Source organism: Equus asinus, chromosome 11 (assembly GCF_041296235.1).
Source record: "Equus asinus isolate D_3611 breed Donkey chromosome 11, EquAss-T2T_v2, whole genome shotgun sequence".
Taxonomy (NCBI): domain Eukaryota; kingdom Metazoa; phylum Chordata; class Mammalia; order Perissodactyla; family Equidae; genus Equus; species Equus asinus.
In genome coordinates, this window is record NC_091800.1 from 20,821,465 (window position 1) to 20,847,765 (window position 26,301).

At 44.5% G+C, this 26,301-nt stretch overlaps 1 pseudogene; it reads left to right on the forward strand.

Annotated features, from left to right (window-relative positions):
• The first annotated feature begins 1,731 nt into the window (after positions 1 to 1,731).
• Positions 1,732 to 24,463, forward strand: LOC123288833 (thrombospondin type-1 domain-containing protein 1-like; annotated as a pseudogene).
• Positions 24,464 to 26,301: the final 1,838 nt, after the last annotated feature.

Genomic DNA, 26,301 nt, shown 5'->3' on the forward strand with positions numbered 1-26,301 from the left:
ACAGTAATACAGTTTGGTGAGAATTCTAATGAAGGCAACAATGACCAAGCATCTCAATAAAGCTGTTATTTAAGAAATGACCAAGCACGTTAACCAGCCACTTGTACCTGGATTGAGGTCCTGGGGAGAGAGTGTCTTTGAAAGATTAACGCAGAGCAAGTTGCTTTCTGACTGTTTCACCCAGTCACCAGAAAACTTCAATATAACCATTATTATATGCCTTTTATAGTGAAGGAAAGGAGGGATTAAGTAATTTGCCCAAGGTTACAGAGGCAGGGCTGGAATTAATCTCAGCTGTATCTAACTCCAAAGCCCACTCTTTGCCTTGAGCTTTTGCTTTTAAAACTGAAAATGCCAGGGACTGTGGCATTTGAAAAGGAATCCCAATTTGAGCTGATGAATGGATATTGGACTAGATAATTCTGTTGGTAGTGAAAGTGGATAATGACTTTAAAGCCTCTTTTGAAACTTTGGGTAGATTAAATGAATACTGCTAGAATTAGTTATTTGACAAGATAAATACTTAGCAAGTTTAGTACCTCTGGTAAACTGATAATTGAATAATTGTGCCATCTTTTAAAAGATTAAGTTAGATTCAAAGACCTGCAAATGCTGTATTTTTTTGTTTTAAAAATTGAGGTAGGGGCTGGCCCCATGGCAGAGTGGTTAAGTTCGTGCACTCTGCTTCGGTGGCCCAGGGTTTCGCCAGTTTGAATCCTGGGCACGGACATGGCACCGCTCATCAAGCCATGCTGAGGCAGCGTCCCACATGCCACAACTAGAAGGACCCACAACTAAAAATACACAACTATGTACTGGGGGGCTTTGGGGAGAAAAAGGAAAAATAAAAATCTTTAAAACATTAAAAAAAATGGAGGTAAAATTTACACAGTGAAATGCACAGATCTTAAGTTGGATGAGTTTTGACAAATGCATAAAAAATCCATGTAAATCGCACACCAAACAATAGAAGATATCTGTCGTTCCCAAGAGGTCCTTGGTGCCTCTTTCCCATCACCTGCTCCCCAGAGGCCACCACCGTGCTCTGATTTCTACTACCACACGTTAGTTTTGTCTGTCAAGTGGTGTATTTTGTGTAACAGAAAAGCAAATGGTGAAGTGCGTTGCACTTCACAGTGGACTCGAAAATGACAGCTCTTAAGGTGAACTCCATCCTCTTGTGTTCTTTTAAGAAGACAACTTTAACACATGCGGATTAGAGTTTTTTAAATGTTCTTTTTGATTTATTGAACAACCATTTCTGGCTGCTAAGAAAACGAAGATGCACTTTACCTGAATTGCTTCCTTTTGAAACTCTTCGATGACATTTGGGAAACCAAGTTTACAACCCACCAGTTATGCACTTCAACGACTGACTTTTGTGTTACCCCAGAAGAAAATGACGCTGGGGAAGTGACTGAATTTGAACTGGTGGGAGACTGCTGGCTTGTCCTTAAAATCCAGGTCCAGCCTGCGGGCTGCGGGTGTGTGCGCGCTCGGGGCTCCGCACCCGCTTCCCGCAGGCCCTGGCCGGCCAGGAGCGTTTCCTGCCGGGTTTCCCGTCCAGCAGCGCGCTCGCCCGGCGCGGGCAGGAAAGGATGCGCAGCCCAGAGAGGGCGGGGGCAGACGTGGCCGCTCGCCAAGGTCCCCCGCCCTCCGGGTGCGGCCCTCCGGGTGCCGCCCTCCTCGCGCCTTCGGGGCGGGCCCGGGCGGGGCTGCGGGAACCCGGCGCTGCTGTCCAGGGCGCGCAGTCCTGGGACGCGGGATGCTCGACGCCCTGCCTCGCGGCCCCTGAGGCCTCCTTCCTGCCACCCTTCTCGTCGCCTCGCTCGCCCCGGCCCGGGCTGCTGCGCCCACCAGTCCCGAGAGGTAAGAAGAGCCTTCCGCGATCCGGCGGGCGCTGCTGAGCCGCGAGGGCTCCCGGTGGCTCCGCCGGGGCCCGGCAGTGCGCCCGGACCCGGCCGCCCCTTCCCTCCCCGCAGCCTGAAAGCACAGGTGGACACTCCCGTTCCCTGGACGCTCCCGGTCCCCTGCCTTCGCTTCTTAGTGCTCAGCCTCTGCCGCCGAGGAACGCGCTTGGAAAAGTGTGCCTCTCCGCATCTCGGAGTCCCGGCTTTAACGCGAGCGCGGCTCTCCCCTGGCGCAGGTGTGGCCGAGGGGCTGAGGCTGACGGTAGCGGGGTGTTGAGTCCCAGTTGGGATGCGAAGCGTTTCAGAACAAGTTTGGGTCTTTCTAAAAAGAAATCCTCTCTGAGATATAAGCATTTCAGAACAGTCCTCATTTTAAGAGGGCTTTGTGCTGGCGACGCGGGCAGGGCTGGATTTCCAAGTATGAACTTGACTTGCGGGCCTTTGGAAAGCTGAGTGGAGGTGGGGAGCGCCCAGCTTCTAGGGAAGCTGCGTCCAGCCCGGGGGACCAGGGTAGAGCCGATCGAATATATAAATAAGGCCTGTTTACACGAGCTGCTTTGGAATTAGGGATTTCCTCCTAATAAATATTATTATTAGATATATACACACACGAGCGTGTGCGTGGTTGTCAGAAGGGTCAAAAATCACTTTGCTTATTTTTATTTTCCCTTTTATTTGGTAAGTCATTGGTCCCATGGACTTTAGCGTAATTTATTTTCTTTTTCGGCAGCTGTGAAGACCCTGTAGGGGTTTCTCTTAGCTGGTTTCAGCAAAAACATGGGATCTGAGCTTGGCATGATGCTGTTAGCCATTGAGAATATTCACAACAGATACATTTAAAATTTGTCTGTAAACGTTTTTGTATGTGAATGCTATATAGAAGTATCTTAAAATGTGTATGAAATACACCTAAGTTCTTCTTTTCTCAAAATGATTCTCAAGCCAAACATAAGTAGCCAGTAGTGTATTGGGAACACGTTGGAAGAAAAGCAAGCAAGGTGTAAAAAAAGGAAAATTAAAGAAGCATGCTATCTTCTTTAAAAAGTGTAGTGCTTTTTATCCAGCCTTCCATTCCATTCTGGGGTGTTCTGTTAATATCTTCAAATTAATGGTTGAGCTGGTAAAAATTGAGCATTTATTTTCAAAAGTGAGAACATTTTAAAAAAACATCCTTATTATGATTTTCAGGTAGGCTGGTGTATTTTATAATTCCATTTCCATTCAGCTCTAAATGTAGATTATCACACAATTCTGTGTTTTACTGGTCATTTTCAAAGAAGGAAAATGTGTTATAATTGCAAAATCAGTTGTGATTAGGAGCTTCTTTAAGAAATGATTGTCATGGGGAAGCAAGCAGTTTGGGAGAAGCAAGTTCAACTTTTGGGAGCTACAGATCACCTGCTCCTCCTCTCTTTTTTTTTTTATCTTTTTTTTTTTCCTGCTTTTTCTCCCCAAGTCTCCCCAGTACATGGTTGTATATTTTAGTTGTGGGTCCTTCTAGTTGTGGCATGTGGGACGCCGCCTCAGCATGGCCTGACGAGTGGTGCCATGTCCGCCCCCAGGATCCGAACCAGAGAAACCCTCTGAAGCAGAGGGCCGCTGAAGCAGAGCTCGAAAACTTAACCACTCAGCCACAGGGCCAGCCTTGCTCCTCCTTTCTTTGGTTACTGAGGATCAGTGACTTAAAGGAAGTCTTTAAAGTGCCCTCAGCACCCACACTTGCCCAGGAGATCCAATGATGCTCACCTGCTGTCTTTGGCCAAGTTTCCCATCCCCGCTCAAGGAAAAGATTAGGTCCAATCTATGCTTAATTCCAGCAAAACTGAATTTCCTTTTTTTTGTTAGGGAGGGGAGGGAGCTCTAATCATTTGCATAATTACACTTCAAATCTCTGCTTCCCTTTGAGGAAGTCCAGTATTTCCTTTGTTCAGCTAATTTCTACTGAAAGGAACCTCCTGGGCCAGCCCTGTGGCGCAACGGTTAAATTCCCACATTCTGCTTCAGCGGCCTGGGGTTCGAGGGCCCAGAGCCCAGGTGTGGACCTACGCACCACTTGCTAAGCCATGCTGTGGCAGGCGTCCCACATATAAAATAGAGGAAGATGGTGGCAGCTGATGTTAGCTCAGGGCTAATCTTCCTCAAAAGGAAAAAAAAAGCTCGTGGAGACACACCAGTTCTCTTTCCATTGAATTTTTTATTATTTCCATCAATTCTTTACATTCCATTAATTTCTGTCTTATCTAAAGGGATGTAACATACATATATTGGAATATAATATGCTTAGTAAAAATATATTAGCTGTGCATAATGGGAATGTAAACATTAAGAAAATATACATTTGGTTATGTTTAGTAGCCCATAGTTTCCTAGACTTTGGTATGAAAAAAGTGGCACTTAAATGCCCTACATCTTATTCTATCACCTAACAGTCTGTTTATATCAAAGTGCCTCCTTCCACAAGTCATTCTGAACCACAGGCCAGCAGGGTCTTTCCTGCCCTCCTAGGTGCTTTGGGAAGATTGCCGCATGAAATCGTCTGTCTCCTGACGGATACCAGCAGCGGCAAGTATTGGAAGACTGACAGAAGATGATAATTGTTGTTTGTGTTTTCTCTTTACAGTGCCCTAAACAAGGGACTCAGGGTCACAGGGAGTTCTCATTTAATTGTAATACCCTGGGTATCTTTTCTAAAGGTCTGATAGTTTTGATGGAGCTCCTAGGCATTAAGAAATGAAGCAATCCTACTAACACACCAATTGTGTAAGAGAGACAGTGTTGGTAAGCCCATTTGTGGAAGCAAGGCAGGTCTACACAGTGCAATGAAACTTTGGCAAAAATTTAGTATATTAATCATTGTGAAATGACTAGCAGATGTATCATTTAGATTGGCTATTGGCTTTGATGAAATTAAGCAAATAATAGCAAACTCTCCATGTAAGGATGTGCTATAAAGAGAAAGACTTGCTGTCTCGCAAAGACAATCTTGGTGTTGGGCATACCTGAATGTTCTTAACAGGTGCTCTATCACGGAACAAAAGGGACATGCAGAATTACAGATCATTTCCCCGGGAAAAATTAGTGTCCTCCTTATTTTGTTTTCAGTACCAACTAGGAAATTTGACTTCTTAGAATGGTTTTATCATTTCATGATTACTATTTTATGAATCACATTGAACAGAGCCATCCATTTTTTGAGGTTCTGGTTTCAGGTGTTTTTGAAAAAAAAATTCACAATTTGGATGCGAGAAAGGACATGAGGAGACCAAAGACCTGGGATTTTGCTGATCAGAATGAAACAAATGTTGAAAGACTTTTCAAATCGCTTGTTGGTGGTGCTCTGTGATTGTGGTGAGTATTGTGAGCATACTTAATGCTATAGGTGTCAAAAAGAAACATCAGCGTGAGGTTTAGAAATGCATTGATGTCGACCCTGTGTGGAGGAGGCAAGGCAGGGTCTCCAGTGCAGTACCTTTTAGACTGTGATCCTTGCAACCCTGGGTTCTCTTAAGGGACTGCATTTTTGCCTCAAAAAATAGAGTTCATTTCTCAGTTGTATGCAACTACTGAACCAATAGATTCAACAATGTAATACTCTTTTCTTTTGATGATTTCGAAATATTTCATAGCAGTTCATCTAAGCAGTTGATGGTATGAGAGTGGAAATTGTTTTCAAATTGATGAAGAAATTATGATTCAAGAGACAGAGCATCCTGGCTCGTCTCGTATCAGTGGCATATCCACTTAGACCAGAGTGTATATTGTTCATTGTGTCCGGGGAATCTCCTTCCCTAGTCTTTTCTTTTTAAGAAGTTTAGTTAAACAAGAAGATGCTTGATTTACTGAAAACCAATCTGGGATTCATTTCTTTTAGAATCATTGATCCCTACTTAAAAACAGATTGTTCTATGTGTAACAGCCTCATACAAAAAATTATAAAAGTGTCCTTGGTTTCGAAATGGTAAATAAAGACACCAAAGTCTTCTATTTAAATAAAATCTGCTAGGATGTTTGTCATTGTTGAGAGCAAAATATCTCACTGGAATGTAAAAATAAAAGTTGAATGAGTGTAAAATAGAGCAGAACATAGAAGTTGAGTGCACAAGCTACTGAGGGAAAAGGAGATATTTTCATAGAGCTGGATTTTTTCCCTTCTTCTCTATCAATATCACTTGATGTTGATTAAATATCTTGCTACCAGTTAGTTTTTTTAAAAGAAAACATGCTTATATTGAGACATGAGTTACTTTAAATACAATAAAGGAATGGAGAGAGAAGAAATGAGAGAATAGAGAACACTCTACAATCATGCACTCCATAACGAGGTTTCAGTCAACAATGGACCACATATACGACAGCGTTCCTGTAAGGTTAGTACTATATAGCCTAGTGTGTGGGAAGCCATGCCATCTAGGTTTGTGTAAGTACACTCTATGATGTTCACACAATGATGAAATCGCCTAACACATTTCTCAGAACATATCCCCACTGTTAAGCGAGTCGTGACTGTACTGTAGTAGTCAGGATATGATACAACCAAACTGTAGTTTTCCAAATGAGAATGTATTCTTCTTTGTAAAAACAAAGGTTTTAGAGTAAAGTAGCAAGTTCTCTCTTTGCCACTGCTTGTACCCATCAACTGTATCTTTTTTCTCCATTTCCAAGTGAGCACGTGTGTCTCTTTCTTTAGCTGGCTGCCCATCAAATCAGAATCTGATCTGCCTCATTGCCAATCTCTGTCCTTGACAGTAGGCTTTCATTAGTTAGCTAAGGGGTGTATGCCTCTCGATCTTAAAATGCATCTCAGAACCATCCTGCCCCATCAGATTCAAATTAATCTGACATGTGTTCTCAGTCTTAGCTCCTTCCTTGGGCTATGGTGAGCACTGCAGTCTCTTTAGCCACCTATTCCCAAAAAGCTACCAGGTGGGCTCTGAACCAGTATCCAAGCTGCTCCAAAATCAGCTTCCTTCCTCAAACTTGAGTCATCTCCATCCAAAGGGGAGTATCCCTCAACTTCTGTACTGACTAAGTGAAAATAAAGAGCTTTATCATATTACAGTTTCCAAGCAAGTGGTGATCAAGCATTCAGGTCTGTCCAAGTTTTATGTATTTTATTTCACCTCATCTTAAATAAGAAATGGGTAAAATGCTGAACTAATTAAAAAAAAACAAACCCAAACCTTTATGTGCCCATATATTCATGTGCTGAGTCTAACAATCATTGATTGAATACATGTAAGGTATATTTAAAGACTACCAACCCAAACAACACATTGAGTCTTTTGGACATATAGGATGTGTATGTTATTATTATTAATATAATATATTGTATTATATTATGTATACATATTAAGACTAACAAATTCATACATATGTTGTTTTTCAACCAAAAGGATGCTGCAGCCCCTTAAGTCTAGAATTATTTCTTACCACAACCATGGGCCAGCTGATTATTACTTTGCCAAATTCTGTCTCCTTTGATATGTATTTGGATAAGATTCAAAATAGAAACAAGGATTCTTGTGTGTCTGTTTTCTCCACTCTCTACTTCAGCTGCTCAGATAGGTCTTTTTTAAGAAGGTATGATTGATCCTAACTGAGTGATACTTGTGGGCTAGTAGTCATCTCTTCTCTCTAGGCCAATAGGACTTACTGTAATGTCATTAAAATTGTCAAGGGCAAGCCAGGCTACTTCATAAATGGTCACTCTACCCCTTGGATGATCCTTGGAGAATAGTGTCAACATTTCTTATTCCTTTAAATACTTCTGTCTCATACAAACCAAGGGCACTGGTTCCTTTACTGGTGAAAATGCCCAAGTACTTGTCTTGAATATCAGAAAATAATAACTTTGAAGTATATTTGGGATCTTACATTTTAAATAGTCTAGAGCAGTTTATATTATATCATTTAAACCAAGCTTTCTTTCACTTCACTGTAAATCCATTTTCCCCAAATACTTAAACACCAGAATTTGATTACAGTGAGAAAAGTGAGGTGTTGGATTTTTATGTTGAGAGTCGTTACTCTTGCACTGTAGATTTTCATTGCAAATATATTACATTATTCAGTGTTGTGAGTTCAGAGTATTTATCGCTGATTAGTTACTTTAAACATAACCATGAAAGATGAAATGTAGGAACAAGCCCCTTTAGAATGGGAGCAGCACAGTGCCCAGCTCCCAGGATAAGCACTCGGCATCATTTTACATCATCCTTGGCTCAGTTCAGACTTCTCTTGTGTCTAAAATGCTGTTTTCTTCAATGGCACCAATAGTCCTGCTCAAAACACCTTTTTAAAGCCCTTTCTGACCATTTCATTTCAGTTCTTGGAGAAGCTGAATACCTCCTCTTGGGAGAGCCAGGCCATGTAGCGCTAAGCAACCACACGGTGTCTGTGGATTTCCATTATTTCGATGGTGCTAATGGGATGCTGAGGAATGTATCTGTCCTGTTGTTGGAGGCTGACACCAACCAGACTGTTACCACCAAGTACCTTCTGACCAACCAGTCCCAGGGGACGCTCGAGTTTGAGTGCTTCTACTTCAAAGAGGCTGGCAACTACTGGTTCATGATGACTCCAGAAGCAGCAGACAACAGCACTCCCATCCCCTCGTGGGAGAAAAGTGCCTTTCCCAAGGTGGAATGGCCTGTCTTTCACGTTGACTTAAATAGGACATCCAAGGCAGCAGAAGGTACCTTCCAGGTGGGCCTTTTTACCAATCAGCCACTGTGCCCGTTCCCTGTGGACAAGCCCAACATCTTGGTGGATGTCATCTTCACCAACAGTCTTCCCGAGGCAAGAAAGAGTCAGGGACAGCCACTGGAGATAAGAACTAGCAAGAGGACAGAACTCTCTCAAGGCCAATGGGTTGAGTTTGGCTGTGCACCTGTGGGGCCTGAAGCCTATGTCACTGTGGTGCTGAAGCTGCTTGGCCGAGACTCGGTCATTACCTCCACAGGACCCATTGACCTGGCCCAGAAATTTGGATACAAACTAGTGATGGTGCCGGAACTCACATGTGAGTCTGGGGTGGAGGTGATGGTGCTGCCCCCACCATGCATCTTTGTCCAAGGAGTGGTCGCCGTCTTCAAGGAAGCCCCCAGACACCCTGGGGAAGCGATCATTCGACTGGCTGAAAACAGCCTGAACTTGGGAGAGAGGAGAACAGTATTCAACTGCACTTTGTTTGACATGGGGAGGAATAAGTACTGTTTTGACTTTGGTGTTTCCAGCGGAAGCCATTTTTCCACAAAGGAGAAGGAGTGCATGCTAATTCAGAGAAATATAGGTTGGTATTGAGATTTTAAAAAAAATTTTTAAATCAAATTGATGCCTTCATGCAATCAAAATTATGATTTTGAATTTAAGTGAACTTAATTTTCTATGAACTGTATCATAATTTTTATGGTTTATTCCTCATAATGTCCCAAACGGCATTATCATCCTTATATAAAAAGTCAAGAGTCCTGATAAACAGACCTGGCTGGCCACTCATGTAACCTCTCTAGGTCTCGGTTTCCCGATCAGTAAAGTGGACATAGTAAGAGTATCTACCTCAGAGAGTTGTGAGAATTGAATGAAGGAAATGGATACAGTTCTTAGCATAGTGCCTGGCATATAGGAAGCACCAATAAACATTAGCTATTATTACATTATATTTTAAAAATTATATTATTATGTCACATGGCAAATCCATGGCAGGTACGATCAGAGTTCAAAGCTAAATCCCAAATCGTGTTTAGTAACTTCTGTCTTCCTTCAGCTGAGTACATCTCCTTCCTTAGAGGAAGGAAGTGTGCTTAGTGAGATTACAGGGCAAGATTTTTAAACTTCTTCAAATTCTGGATTCTTTGGGTAATGCCCTAGCTAATCACAGGAAAGGGGGTTATCACCATCCCCTCCACCCCGCATGTTCCTCTGCCTTTCTTTCCCTTTTGCTGGGTGCAGGCCTGGTCTTGGCAAGAGGCTAATCTGGCAGAGATTGCCTGGGTCACTTACATATGCTCTTACCTTCCTCCCTACTGAGCCTGTGCCCCCTCATGGCCCAAACCTGGGCCATCTTTGTAACTCCAAGTGTATTTTGCTCCAAATTCACCCACATTCTCTTTTTAGAAGACGTCCCCTTCCTTTAACTCTGTCCCTGCCCACTGGCCACTTCCCTGCTTGCACTTACCTCTCTATCTGGCCTAGATTCTGTGGCCCATCCCTTTAATCACTTTCCTACTAATACCATAAACTCCTCTGCCCTGTTGTTCTTCCGTTGCACCTGCCAGGCCACACCCCAGCTCTGCATGGATCCAGCAATCTGCCAGCCGCCCACTGTACCCAAGCTGGACGAGAAGGTCACACCCAAGTACACTGGGGCCAGTGTGGGTGGGTCATGCCTCTCCTCTCAGCTGGGTTCACCATGCCACCCAGTAAGGCACCCTGGTCGGCTCTGCTCCTGTTCCCCACAATAGCTCATTTAGACCTCCTGCTTTCTCTTTGGACCTCACCTACTCCCTGGCTAACTCTCAGAGCTGACTTTGCCTCTGACCACACAGAGTCGCTGGAAGCCATCAGGTGTGAGCTCCCTCGCCCTCCCACTGAAATCTATGTAGACCTACAGGCATCGTCCCATCCTCTCCCCCTTCTTTGCTGTCACCGGAGGAGAGGTGTCATTCCTCTGGTACAAGGTCAACCCTCCTCTCCACTGTGGATCCCAGCCTCTCCGCTCATTTCAGGAAACTTGTGTTAATCATTATCCTCTCTCTCTCCTGTCTTTAACTGTCCCTCTTTACTGGCTCATTCCCATCAACTTTGAGATGTACTTAATTTTCTTATCTAAAAACAAAACAGACCCCGCCCCTCAACCCCTGGTTCTCCAACAATTAAGACCCTCTTTCTCTCTTCCTTTCATAGTCCAGGTTCTTGAAAAGGTTGCCTACACTTTGGGGTTCATTTCTTCACTTCACATTCACTTTTCAACCCACTCGAAACCCACACCCCTCCCTTGAAAATGGTGTCACTAAAGCAGCCAGCAGATGACTTCCAGGTCTCCAAATCCGGGGGTGCTTTTCAGACCTCCGTATCTTCATTGACCTTGATTCTGTGACCTCATACTCACCTTGTTTACCTCCTACCTCCGTGGCTGTCTCCTTTGCCTGCCAGTTCCACCACCTCCTCTCATCCCTTCAGTGTTGGACCTCTGCATTGTTTTACTCCTCACACACTTCCTAAGTGATTACTGTCCTGGCCAATGACTCCAGATTGGCGCCTCTCCCCTGCATCCAAGAGCTGCTGAATAGCTGTCACCCCTCAGATGGCTCCCAGGTACCCCAAAAGCAATGTACCTGGAATTGGATTCATCATCTTACCCCCTAATCTTGCTCCTCAGTGCTGGACTCCACCTCCCATCTCATTGTTCAAACCAGAAACCCAGGCGTCTTCCTCTTCTCCTTCAGCTCCTATGAATAATAAATCACTAAGTCCTATGGATTTTTGTCTCCTTGGGGCCTGAAGATAGTGTGTAAATAACGATTTACAGCAAATATATAATAGATGTTGCCAAAAATGATTATTTATGATTTTCATTTATCCTATTTAGTGTGAATGTTTATATTTTTCTCTGCAGAAATGTTAATGCGTTTGGTTATGGGATGCTGCCTGAGATCCCACTAGGGGAGTGTTAGTAATATACAGCACAGGCACTGTAATAACTTGAAAAAATCGAAATTGAGAAATTCTAAATTCTGAACACATCTGCCCCAAGAGTTTCAGATAGGGAGTATGGACCCTGTATCTCAAGGCCAAAAATATATATATTTGAGTTGAGAATTATTATTGATAGAGGGTATAAATTCATATTCACATATTTTTATTTTTTTACTTATTTTTTGACAAAAATTGTACATATTTAATGCATAGTTTTCTTGATATTTTAACATTTTTGGCCGTCTTTTTGTTTCTCCGAATAGATGATCTTGTTTTTCCTTCCTAATGACTAAACAGGAGCTTTTTACCAAGAATAGGAGTGCTGTCACCCCTGTCATTTTGTTCTTATTTGTAGCTGTTTGCGATAATGGTTTTATCTTTAATCCTTTGCTGAAATCGGATTAAGCCACTTGTCTACTTTGTGAGTTAGTTTACCTAAAACTAGAAAATATAATTTAAAAATCCCTGTAAGCAGACCCTTGGATGCTGTAATACTCGTCACTTCTCTGAAAGTCAATGAACCAGTAAAACCCTTTCATTCAGTGCAGCTCCCCCTCTTCCTCTGGGATCCCTTTAGGACAGCTGACGTGCTGTATGTGACCATGTGACATGATAAAGCTAACATTTATATAGTGATTACTTTGCATGAGGCACTGGTCTCAGTGCTTTATGAATATTAACCCATTTAATCTTCATAACAGCCCTATGAGTTAGGTTTATTATACTGTCAATTTTATAGGTGCAGAAGTGGAGTCACCGAAAGGTTAAGTAACTTGAACAAGGTCAATGGTGGTTAAGTGGCTAAACCACCACTGGTGGTTAGACTGGCTCGACAGTTTGCTTTTACCACTATTCTATGGTGCCTCCCATATAATCAGCTGTCAATCCATGTATTAAACAATATAAAGCTTTTAGATTAAAAAAATGTTCTAATATTTTCCTCCTCATCTCATGGGTTCGTCTTGTGCTGCCCACCCCCTTGAGCGACATACAACTCACTTTGGAGTCCACTGGCCCAGGCAGAAGCATGATTTGTCCAATATAAGTGAGCCTTGTTCTGTGCCCAGAAAATCTGAACTGCTTATCCAGGAGACTTTGCTCCTACTGCTGCTTGTAGCTACTCACTCATGTCAGTAGAATCTTCTTATAAGCATGTTTTGTTTAGTTACCTTAGTCTTTTGAGCGAAATGTCTTGCAGATGTGAATATTTCACAGGCTGCATTCCTTCAGATAGTCTTGGGGTGGAAACAATCTCCCTTCTACTATTCCAGAAAAATTTTGCTCATTCAGAATTACTATCCTCTCGAGTGGCCTGAAAGGTATTTATCCTGGCAAAACAGGTTTGTTATGGAGTGTGAACGCATGTGTGGACATCTAAACAGGACAAAACAGACAGCCTTCCATTCATAAAGTTAAGACTATTTGGAATATTGGTCATCTTGCTCTTCATTTCTAAAACATGAACTACAGTTATTTAATTACTTCCCATTTTGCCAAGTATTTCCCTCAAAGTTATTAGTAGAAATCTTCAGGGAACAGATAGAGTTACTTAAGGCATTTTTTTATTTGCCTGATTAAATTTTTCCATTGCTTTATTTTAATGTTTTCCTGTGTTTCTTATTTGATTAATTTGATCTGGAAATAAAAAGACAAAACGTAGCTTAAATGTTTGCTTATTTTCATTGTTGATTATCATATAAGCTGTGATTTCACTTTCAAGGGCAAAGGACACAACATTTCAAAATGAGATTTTTGACATTAAGATTCAAGCTTTTATTAAAACTTTCATTTTTTTCTGGCACCTACTAATGAAATTTTTGTTTTCCGTTTGACAAATGACTTTCAGTATTTAAATAAATTACATTTATGTAAAGTAAAGGCAGAGTTAAGAAAGAATAACAGAAAGATTCTCAGCTTTTGTAATTCTCCCTTTTGTGGTCTTAAATATGAGCACAAGGGAAGGATAAACTATACATTGACTTAATTTTCAATTTAGATTTCACAGTAGTGGAATTCCTAGTAGATATTTGAAAAATAAATCATAATACTTTAACTTAGAGAGACTTTATTATGAGAGTCCCAAAGCTTTGCGAGCACTGGGGGCTTAGTGTCTGGACAGCTCTGAAGCTTGAGGACAAAGCCGGCTCATTGTTCTACCCTTTGAGGAGCTGCAGTGTGATCTGGGAGGCACAGAACCGATATTGTGTTCAGTTGGACCTCTGGGTGGAACATAATTACCACACCTCAGTTGATGTGAGTCCAGGATACTGGTTTGTAATGCTCCCACTCTTGTGAAGATCCCAGAAACTTTTAATTGCTGTGAAGAACTCATATTCCATGAGTCACTCACTCCAAAGATTGCACCACTTGGCTCACCTGAGAATGTCTCTGCCCTCCACGTTCTCCTCATGTTTTCCTAGTGCTTTATATACCTTTGACTGCGGTATGAGTTTTTTTTCATAAAGGATGAAGAAGGGCTTTTATGCAGAGGTTGTTTTGGTGCCTAGTGTTGGCGTGACCTGATGGGTCTTGGGGTTGGATGGGTGCTGATAGAGTAGGCAATTAGGATTATTTTTTAAGAGGGGACTACTCAGTTATTCTATCTGGGAGTGGTTGCACCTATGCTTGCAAGAGAAGTTTGCATTTCTCAAGCAATAATGACTGTTTGGGGAGTGTTTTTTATGTATTTTGAAGCTCTGGTCTTGTGAGGGTTGTTAAGTCTCCTCGCTGAATTGACCCTTTTATCTCTATGTATTGTCCCTCTTTATCCCTGGTAGTATTCCTTGTTCTGGCATCTACTTTGTCTGACGTTAATATAACCACTCCAGTTTTCTTTTGATTGATGTTCACAAGGTATAACTTCTTCCATCCTTTTACTTTTAACCTATTTATGTATTTGTATTTAAGGTATTTTCTTTAAACAGCATGTAGTTGGGTCATGCTTTTTTATCCAGTCTCACAATCTGTCTTTTAATTGGTGTCTTTAGATTATTTATATTTACTGTAATCATTGTATGGTTGGATTAAGATCTACCAGCTTTTTTTCTTTTTAAGATTTTATTTTTCCTTTTTCTCTCCAAAGCCCTCCGGTACATAGGTGCATATTTTAGTTGTGGGTCCTTCTAGTTGTGGCATATGTGGGACCCCGCTTTAGCATGGCTTGATGAGCAGTGCCATGTCCGTGCCCAGGATCCGAACCAGCGAAACCCTGGGCTGCCGCAGTGGAGCGTGCCAATTTAACCACTCGGCTACGGGGCCGGCCCCAAGATCTACCATATTGGTAGTTTTATATTTGTTCCATCTGTTCTTTGTTTCTTTTCCCCCTTTTTTCTGGCTTCTTTTGTATTAATTGAATATTTTTTATGGTTTACTTTAGACTGTTGGTTTATTGTTTCTACCTTAAAATGTTTTTTAGTGGTTGTCCTAGAATTTGCAATATTCATCTTTAATTGCTTTCAGTCTGCCTTCAAATAATGTTATATTGCTTCACATGTAGTGTAAGGGTCTTGTGACAGTACACTCCCAATTCATTCCTCCCATTCTCTGTGTGATTGTTGTCATACATTTTACTTTATATGCCCTATAAACACATAATACATTCCTGCTATTTTACAGTTACTTGTATAAGAGACTATCTGATATTGTCCCAGACCTCTTGTGTATTCTATTCTGTTTTGTTCACTCTTTTCTTCCTTTTTGTGTTTCAGTTTTCGTGATTTCTATTGATCTGTATTCAGAGTCACTGCTTCTTTCCTCAGCTGTGTCGTGTCTCCTGGTGAGCCTCTGGAAGGCATTCTTCATCTCTGTTAGCACGCTATTCATTTCATTCCATTTGATTCTTTTAAGCTTATGAATCTTTGATGAATTTTCCATCTGTTCATGCATCTTGCTCATGTTTTCGACTAAAGTCTTTAACATATTAATTATAGTTATTTTAACTTCTCTCTTTGATAGTTCCAATATCTGGGTCACATCTGAGTCTGGTTCTCTTGATTACTTTGTCTCTAGATGGTTTATGGTTTTTTTCTCGCTTCTTTGTGTATCTCACAATTTTTGTTTGAAAGCTGGACATCTTTTTTAGAATTGTAGACACCGACAGATAGTATTTATGCCTGGAAATGGGCATACCCTGTTTTTGCTAGGCCTTTAGTGTGGGGATTGGGTCAATGTGGTAAGGAATTGGGGCTGTTTGGGCTTTTGCTGTTGCTATGGCTACCTTCAGTGCATGACAGAGTTCAAAATTTTCTAATGTTACTTTGTGATTAGGGTAGGAGTTGGGTTGCCAGAGGGTTTTTCTCCATGCTTCTGTTGCACCCTCAGCTTTAGGCTTGAGCCTGTACATCAGAGAGGTTTTCCTGTCACTCTTGCCCCTGCCTCAGCAGTAGACTGTTGTTACTTGATACGTGGTAATTGCTGGCCTGGTGCAGCATGGGGGTCGGGCAATGGGTGTGGGAGAGCATCCTCTTGTTCCAGTTCAGCCTTAGTCTCAGGCAAGTGCTGTGCCCCAAAGTCTCAGTGATGGGGCCTTCCTGATGATCCTGCCCCTCCCCAGTGCTAGAAGCTCTCTCATAGTCTGGGCCCAGGATATTGTCTGCTCCTTTCCAGGGTGAAGGATTTTCTTCCTTCTCCATTCCGTAGTGGCACTGAGTTTCAACCGGTGCTCTTAGAGTTACAAGGTTTGCTGCCTTGTCCCCAGTGGTCGAGGCTTTTGTTGATAGAGCAGATGTGGAGGAGGGTCTGGGTGAGGTCTGTGTCTTTCCCACAGCGCTGCTCCTTCCCTGCTTGGGCTTCCATCACAAGGGAGGCTTTCTCTGCTCTCAGTCCTTGTGAGCATCTGCTGAGATCCGGGAAGAGCCTGCAAATGGGTACAAATTCCCCCTGCATATGTGGCTCCCAGGGGTCCTATATTCCCATGCTAGCCCATACTAGGCCTCTAGCAGTTCATTACATTTTTAGATGACTTCTCACCAGCTTATATGAGGCCTGGTGTCTGCCCCAGGTAAGCAGTGTTTGCATCCTGTCTTTCCTTATATTCCAGGCTAGTTGGTGGCCCTGTGATCTTACCTCTGTGGGGTTCTAGGAAGGTTAGTGTTTTGTAGATTATATAGCCTTTCTTTGTTTTAAGGGTAGGAGCAACACTCTTTTCCAGCTTTTTCACATCTTTAGGAATGTTTTTATTTACTGACTTTTCAAGACCTGAGATTTGAGTTGGCTGCTTCATTTGGGTACAGTTAAAGTCTGATTCTCAAATGAACTAGCATTAAAAGCATGGCTAATGTCCTTGCAGAAACTTGGGGACTGTGGCAGCCGTGGAGCCAGTGTAGTGTCACGTGTGGGGATGGTGTCAGAGAGCGTCGCCGCGTGTGCCTGACTTCCTTCCGCTCCAGACCTGGCTGCCCCGGAATGTCCTCGGAGACCTCCCTGTGTTCCCTGGAGGAGTGTGCTGGTAGGTATTCTGCCTTCAGGAGTCTCTCCTCAGAGCCTCCATCTGAGAGATTCTTGAACCCAAGCTGCCTGAAAGTCACCAGTCTGAGTTCGGGGGTGGACTCATTAACGTTCTCTTATTGCTGTTGGCTGTACTAACCCTGTATTCCTTAGTGTGTCTATGACTGGGAGTAACTGGCCAGTGGGATGACAGGGCATTTACCACTGTGGAAGATCAGGAAATGACACGGAAATCTATCTAACTTAAAACTTCAGATATATTAAATAATTTTTAAAAATACAAAAATGGGTGGGATGATCATTTCTTCCCAAGAGCTTTTTTGTTTTGTTACTTCTCCCCACCAAAACTGTGGGAAAACATTCAAAAAGTTTTCTTCTCCTTATCATCCCAGAGAAGCCCTAGGGGACCACACAGACGGTTATTTGTCAGAACGAGGCAAGACAGCTTGTCTTGTCCCTTGAATGGCTCTACATGTATTCCATACCACCCCTACCCAGGAGGAGAAGGTGGGGAGATTTCTTCTTTCCTTCACCTGGAGACTGACCTTTCCTTAATCGTCTAAGCATCTTGAAGGTACACACTGGTAGATGCTCAATAAGTGATGTGTATGGTCCATAGATGTGATGCTCACATGACTTAGTTAGCTGCATCCCATTCATTTGGCATAGGTTATAGTAATAAAGGCTCCTTGCTCGTCCCACACACCATCCCACCTTCTGATATACAATCAGCCCTCCACTTAGTTGGCTGGCCTTTGCTCTGGTCCCAACTCTCAGATAAAGTCATTCTGTCAAGTCCTGCCTTCTTCCACTGTCCAGTTCCAGGTTAAAAAACCATCCCTAGTTCCTTTTCCCTTTGGGATAGGGAGAAGTTAGGTGTTTTTCTGTGTTTGGCTCCCAACACAACTTTTGGCTAAAGAGCACCTTTTAGCCAAAACCACAGGCATCTGGCTACATCCTGGCCAGTGTCCCGGCCTGTGGCCTTAGAAAATCATTGTTGCTGTCTCGTCTTTCCAACCAATACTGTAGGCTTTGTTCTCTTTATTCTAGCATCCTGAGGATATCCTCACTTCTGGGTTTTCCTATTACAGCCTCAGGCCCAGGCTCTTCTCCTAGCCCTCACCCTGCCCCTCTTCTTTCATAAGCCCTGGGCCCCACCCTGAATTGTTCTTTCTCCAGTTGTGTCTCATGCTGTTGTCTAAGGCTCTCTTCTCTGTCTGCTCTTTTCAAGTCCTCTTCACTTTCCACAGCTCCTTCCTTGTGTATAACTTCCTCCACATATGCCTGCTCCTCTCAATTCTGGGAGAACAGAATCAGGTTAAGATATTCCATGTAGAGTTCCATAATACTAAGATGAACTTAAAATTAATTGCCACTGGCTTCTACTGCACCCTTGGAAGTGACAGCAGTGTCAACCATTTATTGACCATCTGCTATGTGCCAGCACTTTAAATACATTAGCTCACTTACAGCTCACAATAATTCTATGAGGTAAGGATTATTATGTTGGGCTCAAATCTTGAGAGCTTGCTGCCTGCCAGGCATTTTTCTAAGTGCCTTGCACATATGAAGTAGGTACATCATGATCTCCACATACAGATGAGGACTCGGAGGCCCAGAGAGGGTAAGTGACCTGCCCGAGACCATAAAGCTAGAAAGCAGGGACCTAGATATGACACCTATCTACTAAGCTACCTATCTTGAATAATTGCCTTAATATACAAGCCAGTCTAGCTTTCTAGAAGCACCGACAGCCTGGAATTTGCAATCATTTTTAGGATATGTGGTATTATTTCATGTTCTGGCATCTCAACTCTTTAATTCCAGGCGGGAACTAGAAATTTGTACATTATAAATTAGTGAAAAGGGTAAGTGCTGCAGGTACCCTACTTCTACTCTAAGTGGTCCTCAGTTAAATGCTTACATTGGTAAAAATGGTCATTTCTTCCAAGTGTTCTCTTTTTCCTATTCAACCTATTTTCCACTCTTTGGAAATGTAAAGATCTGTTTGCAGGCTGCTTAGCATCAGGAAATCTCCATCACTTTTGGTGAAGGGGGAAAGGCTAGATGAGGCAGAGATGGGCGAGGTCCGCAGCTTTTGGGCTTTCCTCCAGCCATAGTTTTGCAGGGAACCAGCCAGAGTCAGAGATGACAGCTAAGTAAGGGGTTCCATAATGTACCGGAGCAATGCTGCTACCCACTGACCTAAGCAGCCACTGCAGATGGAAGAAGTGATGAGTCAGCAATCAAGTCTGTCATCATTCAACTATTTTCACTTGGTTGAGAGTTTAGAGTTTTGTTTGGCTTTGAAAGGCTATTTTTGTGCCAAAGTCTGAGGGTAGTTCTGTATTAATTTGGTCCATCTTGTTCAATACAAGAGTGGGAGGATCCAATAGCCCTTGTACCCACGTTCTGTCTGGTGGGATATTGATCATTTTGCAGTTACCTTTTTAATAATGAATCAATTAATTAATCTAACATTTATTGAGTATCAACTATGTGCAAGTTACTGTGACTGGGTTGGGAATATATGGATAAGACATGTCCCTGTCTGGAAGGGGCTTATGATATAGTAGCTCAGCAGACATATAAACAGGCACAATACACAGTACAATAGAGAGCCTACAATGATGAAGGTATCCACAGCTTGCTATGGATGCTTACAGGGGTGATAACGTATGCTGGGAACACCTCCATTCTTGGAGGAGGTGATGATTGAACTGAAGTTTGAAAGCTGAGTAGGTGTCACCAGGTGAAATACGTGAGAAGGGAAATTTTAGCAAAGGGGGCAATGGAAGAAAGTGGCACATTAAGAGACCCAGAGGATGGAAAATGGTTTCATGTGGCTAGAGGATAGTGTGTCAGGAGGGAGTGGTAAAAACGAGGCTGGACAGGTAGGCAGGAGACAGATTCTGAGGGGCTGTGAAGGTTTGGACCTGTATTCTAGAGAGATCTCTCGGCTGTAGTGTGGAATATAAATCAGAAGGGGTAGGGGTGGCAGCAGAAAGGCCTGTTAAGAGTTCTTCACTAACCCAGGTAAGAAATGAAGCACTGGCAGTGGGGATGCAGAGGAGAGAGGGATTCCAAGACTCCGATGTGGTGAGTGATGGAGAGGGAAGCATCAGGGATGAAACCCAGGATTCTGGTACTGGCAACTGCATGGACAGCAGGGCCATGCCGTTGAGATTGGACATATCGTACTGGGGGGTTTTGGGGGGAGGAGGATGAGTCTTGGGCATGTGGAGGTGAAGGTGTCTGGGATGCTGATGCAGAGAGCAGAGCTATTGCAGCCAGGATGAGATCTAGATCTCCCTGGCTCCAAAGTTCATGTTCTTCTCTCCAGTTAGTTAAGTGAATGTTATCATTGAAACCAAGAAGAGAAAAACTCACAGGAAGTGTCAAGACAGTAACCAGTGCTGCAGCAGTCAAGGAATATCAGGACAGAGCGCCTTTGCATTTGTCGTTTGGCTATTAGATCATTAATGACCTCGACAGGACCCGTTTCATTGGAATCCTGGGGACAGGTTGCAGGAGCCAGAGGCGACGATGTGGAAGCAGTAAGTCAGCAAATGTGGACTCCTCTTTCTGTAAGCTTGGCTGGGAATACCAGGAGCAAGATACAGCTATGGCAGTAGTGAGAGGGTTCTAGAAAGGTCTTTACAAAGTGAGAAGAGCTTGAGCATGTTTCTGTGGAGCTGCACAAAGGAGAAGCTGGAGATAATTGGTACCAAGGGACGATCCCCCTGGAGAAGGGTGGCCTAGAGAGTACTGGGCGGACTTGCTTTATAAGAAGAGACTTCTCCCACTAATTCCATAGAGAAAGAGGTAAATAGAGATGTGCCTGCTGCTAAGTTTATGGGGGAGGAGAGGATGGCAGAAGAAGTTGGGAATGTACTTGCCTGATGGTGTCTATTTTTGTGACCTAGCAGACTGCCAAGGAAGGGGATTAGGTGGGGGCGTGAGGAAAGTGGTGAAACTTTGAGGCAGTTGTATTGGAATGGAAGATGGAAGAGAGAATTGCTTAGGGAGCCATGGACGGAGTTATGGGCAGCCGAGGTTGGGAGCTGTCAGTGCGTAGAGGCACTGGCCTGCATGGGTGCATTATTTTCTCCACCAGAGCTCAGGGCCTGGGTGCAGCAGCTGAGAATCTGCTGGGATTCCCACACCCACATTCCTGGATTTATCTAGGGATGGACTTTTGCTGCAGAGCAGGGAAAGGGCTATAGCTCAGTATTAGTGGCCAGAGAGTTGAGGTTTTGGCAGGAGAATGGTTTAAGTGATGGATCATGGGTGTAGGGAGAGAAGTGAGGCCAGGAGGTGGCTGGCAGATTGGGAGAAAATGCAAGGGTTGGGGAATCTGAAGTTTCAGTGAGGTTGAATACCCAGTGTAGTAATCATGAGTGAAGGAGAGGGGAGGATACAGCCAGAAAGTGGGCTGTGAAGTTCAAGATTTCAGAAGAGGAGCAGCTGCAGACAACGGAAAGGTATGACATGCTGGATGGACACTGAAGCACTGGGACTCCAGTAGGACTCAAGTACTAGTGACTGATGGCTGCCACGAGGTTGGCAGATAACAGAGTTGAAGGAGGAGTCGGGGGCGGTTTGGGTGGATGGCACGGGCATCAAAAGAGTAGAAGTTTTATACAGAGGTGAAAGAGTTGGTTGAAAATGGCAGTCAGGAATGAGGAGACAGGATACACCCTACTTCTGGCCCTGTTTGCTTATAAAGTATGTGTCACAGCTTCCACCCAAGAGGGTGGGCAGGGGGAAGCTGTGTCCTGCAGGATATTCAGTCTTCAGGTAAGGCAAGGAGGCAAAGGGAGTGTTTGGTGGAGAGATTCCGGATGTGGAGGAGGTTGGTTACCACAGGGTACAGTAGAAAGGAGAGGAGAGAGTGGGAGAGTGTGGGTCTAGCAGATGACGCAGAGAGCTGGTGGTGATAAGAGAGTAGGCAAGAAGAGAGAGGACAGGTGACTGGAAGGGCTTGAATGGAGGACAGTGACCACGGAGGAAAGGGAGATGAGGCCTGGTGGCATTAGGTGGTCTCAGGTTCCCAGGTGTTTCGGTGGCAGTACAGCCTGAGGCCCCGCTGGCCTCTGAGCCTTGCTGAAACATTTTGATGACTGTGGGACAAACCAGTTTGAGAGAGCAGAGAAGAAGAGGAAAACTCAAGGCCACTTGGAAGGGAGGAAGGGAAGTGAACAGCTAAAAATAGAGGAATGAGAAAGCAGAGGCTTCAACATTTAGGAAAGACAGTTCCTGGGTATTAGAAGGGAGGAATGAATTCTGTTGTATTACCGAAGATCTTCTTTCACCTATCAATTTCTCTCGAGATGTGCAAATTTAGGTACAACCTACCTAAATTATTTTGCATTTCAAGTTTTATACTTGGTAGGAATTTTCCAACGTGCATCTCAAAGGTACATTTAACTACAGATATCCCATGTTTACATCATTGTAAGCAAAAACCTGGATTTTACCTTGAAACTTTCCTCATGCTACTTCTTTGTGAAAAATGTGAGACAAGCGTCAGCAGGAGCCCCCGAGTCCAGGAATCACCTTAAGTGTGGCTTATCTGGTCACCTCACTTACATGGGTCTCTGTTTCTTAGTTTGGCTTAAGCTGCCAGCAGAGATGCAGATGTGGGACCAGAAATCTTTGTTCTTAGAAAAGCCTCTCAGAGACCTGAAAACCACCAGAGAAAACACTACTAGAGAATACATTTGTTCTTCCCTTTTTTGTAGCTTTCCGGCCATCCAGCCCGTCTCCTCTTCAGCCGCAGGGCCCGGTGAAGTCCAACAACATCGTGACGGTCACTGGGATTTCGCTGTGCTTGTTCATCATCGTGGCCACCGTCCTCATCACGCTGTGGAGGAAGTTCGGCCGCCCCCCCAAGTGCAGCACCCCCGCTCGGCACAACTCCCTCCACTCGCCCAGCTTCCGGAAGAACTCAGATGAGGAGAACATCTGCGAGCTGAGCGAGCAGCGCGGGAGCTTCTCGGATGGGGGTGACGGGCCTGTGGGGGGCCCGGGGGACATGGGCATCCCTCTGACCTACAGGCGCAGCGTGCCGGCCACTCCCGAGGACGACGCTTCCCGGCAGTGACAGCTTCCAGTCCAACGCGCAGAAGATAATCCCACCGCTGTTCAGCTACCGCCTTGCCCAGCAGCAGCTGAAGGAGATGAAAAAGAAAGGCCTGACAGAAACCACCAAGGTGTACCACGTGTCTCAGAGCCCCCTGACAGACACGGCCATCGACGCCGCCGCCGCCGCCGCCGCCGTCTCCCCCTTAGACTTGGAGAACCCGGAAGAAGCTGCCGCAAACAAGTTCAGGATCAAATCCCCGTTTCTGGACCAGCCCGCGGTCAGCGCCGGGGAGAGGCCTCCCTCCAGGCTGGATGTCGGGGTCTCGCAGGCCACTTGTGCCGTGAGCCCCAGCCAGACCGTGATCCGCAAATCCCAGATGAGGCACGTGGGCAGCAGAGGGGGGCTGTCGGAGCGGAGCCACCCCAGGAGTTCCCACTTCCGGAGGACAGCCAGTTTCCACGAGACCAAGCAGGCGCGGCCCTTCAGGGAGAGGAGCATGTCTACCCTGACCCCACGGCAGGCCCCCGCCTACAGTTCTAGGACGCGGACCTGGGACCAGGCAGAAGACAGGTTCAGGCCTCAGAGTCGGGGTGCTGCCGCGCTTCCTGAGAAACTGGACCATTTCCAAGGGGCAGGTGGAACCGCTGGTCCACTAAGCCCCCTCCCTAAATCCTACACCTTGGGGCAGCCCACCAGGAAGCCAGACCTAGGGGATCGTCAGGCGGGATTGGTGGCAGGAGGCGAGAGAACAGAGCCTCACAGAGCTCGGCGGGGACCGTCCCCCAGTCACAGGAGTGTCTCAAGGAAGCAGCCCTCCCCCACTGCCCCCAAAGATAGCTACCAGAGGGTCAGTCCTCTGAGCCCTTCTCAATGTCGGAAAGACAAGTGCCAGAGCTTCCCGGCGCACCCCGAGTTCGCCTTCTACGACAATACATCATTCGGCCTCACTGAAGCCGAGCAGAGGATGCTGGACCTCCCGGGATATTTTGGGTCAAATGAAGAGGATGAAACCACAAGTACTCTTAGCGTGGAGAAGCTGGTCATCTAAACCAAGAGTCAGCCTGAGACTTGACACAACTGGGGTCCTTTGCTCAGGTTGTGGTACCAGCTGCTCACATTGTTGTGCGGACTGTTTTGTATAACTGTTTGTGCAGGAGGACAGAATGTGGGGAGGAAGTAACTCACACAGACCAGCATGTGTGTGTGCACCTGTGTTTGAATTTATAAGGAAGAAGTTATTTATCCTGAACCTTTCCCTTTGTAATCCTATTTCTATTGGTTTATTCCTAATAACAATGATAATAGAATTTAAACAAGAGTGAAATAGGGCTTGGTGTCTCATGTGGATGTGAAAGATGACAAGATGTGACTTGTGAGGATGAAATGCTTTGAAAAGTTCATTTGCCAATTCCAACCTGAAACAGAAATCTGGGAGTCTCAACTATAAAAGGGCTGGAACAAAGCAAACTTGCTAATACAACCCTGAATGGTAATTTATTAAGTTGTAAATGCATAAGAATTTGACACCTACAGGGGCAGTATTGAACCAGTTTCATATTTGGCTGATGAAGTCACTTATGACTACCATGCACCTAGGAATGGTGATACCACAAGATATCCTAGAAGAACTTTCAGGCCAGAGTTTGGTGATATCTTACTGTTTTTTATGCAAGGAAGAGCCCTGGTATGTGACACAAAATTATGTGAGTTAATTCTGCTTTGGGGAAATCACATAAGAAGCTGATTTTTCAGGTAGTGAGTCAAATGAAGACCTATCCATCCATCCATCATTGTTTTGAGCAAAAAAGTAGACAGTTTTGAAAGCAAGGTGTTGTCTTCTGAGAAAGCACCAACTGGAGTGGGTAGTGGGTGTTGGCCAGGACACTGCCCGACATCAAGATGCTGACTTTGTGTTCCTGGACCAAATTGGCAGCAGGGACCCCAGGGGGTGCCATTCTGAAACTGGTGTGTGTATGTTTCTAAAGATAACTTTATCATGTTACTCAGAATGTGCTTAAATTAATCTCGGGTATATGGGAAGCAGCCAGCCCGGTGATCTAGTGGTTAAGATTCAGCGCTCTCGCCCTGCAGTCTGGGGTTCGTTTCCAGGTCAGGGAACCACGCCACTTGTCTGTCAGTTGTCATACTGTGGCAGCTGCATGTTGCTGGGATGCTGAAAGCTATGCCGCCGGTTTTCAAACACCAGCAGGGTCACCCATGGTGGACAGGTTTCAGCAGAGCTTCCAGACTAAGACAGACTAGGAAAAAGGACCTGGCCAGCCGCTTCTGAAAAAAGTTGATTGTGAAAGCCCTGTGAAGGGCAGTGGAGCATTGTCAAATACAGAGCTGGAAGGTGAAAGGATGGAGCCAATAAAGACTGGGTAGGCTCACTAGGAGTCAGAGTCGACTCCACAGCACACTCAGAAAAAAATGTGGAAAGTAGGTAGACTGGATTATGATTTTACAGCTTAAGCTTTTTTAATTGGAAGAAAGAGGTAAAGAGGGAAATAGAGAAAAGAAGTCTTTTAGAAATTTAGAACCACTTTTGTTTTCTGATTCAACCTCCCGACCACATTATACAGAGGAAGAATTTGAGGCTCAGGGAGGGGAATTAGCCCTGTAGGGTTGGATGGACGTGCACTCATATTTTTATCCTAAATGCCTACCTCTTTGCACTCTGCTATCACAGCCTTCGCAAGTCTTCTCTAACAGCAGAAACTTCAGGAGAAAGCAGGCCGTTTTTGCAATAAGAGGGCTTAGAGAGATGCCTTTACTAGATTTTCCCAAAGGAAGGAAGCTTTCTTCTGCTTGATGTTAGGACTGGTCGTCCAGCTTGCTTTGTTTGGAAGTCAGGCCTAAACAAAAGAACCCGAAGGTGGGGCTCCTCCGTTGGAAGTCTGTCACCAGTACCAAGTGGGCACGCTGCAATCTGTGTGCTTCCTTTCAGCCCTTGAACCTCATGCCTTATCTGCATGCACTGGAGTAGCTGCACTTTTCTTCCTGTTCACCATGACCCCTCTAGCGACCACACCCTCCCTGCCTTTCAGACTGTTTTCCTTCTTCCTTTTGGAGTTTATCAGGGTGTCAGCCTGCTGGCGAGGTTTCAGGGATCAGTGGAGAAAGTGGAATTAGACGGGAAAAAGTCACAAATGCAAATACTAT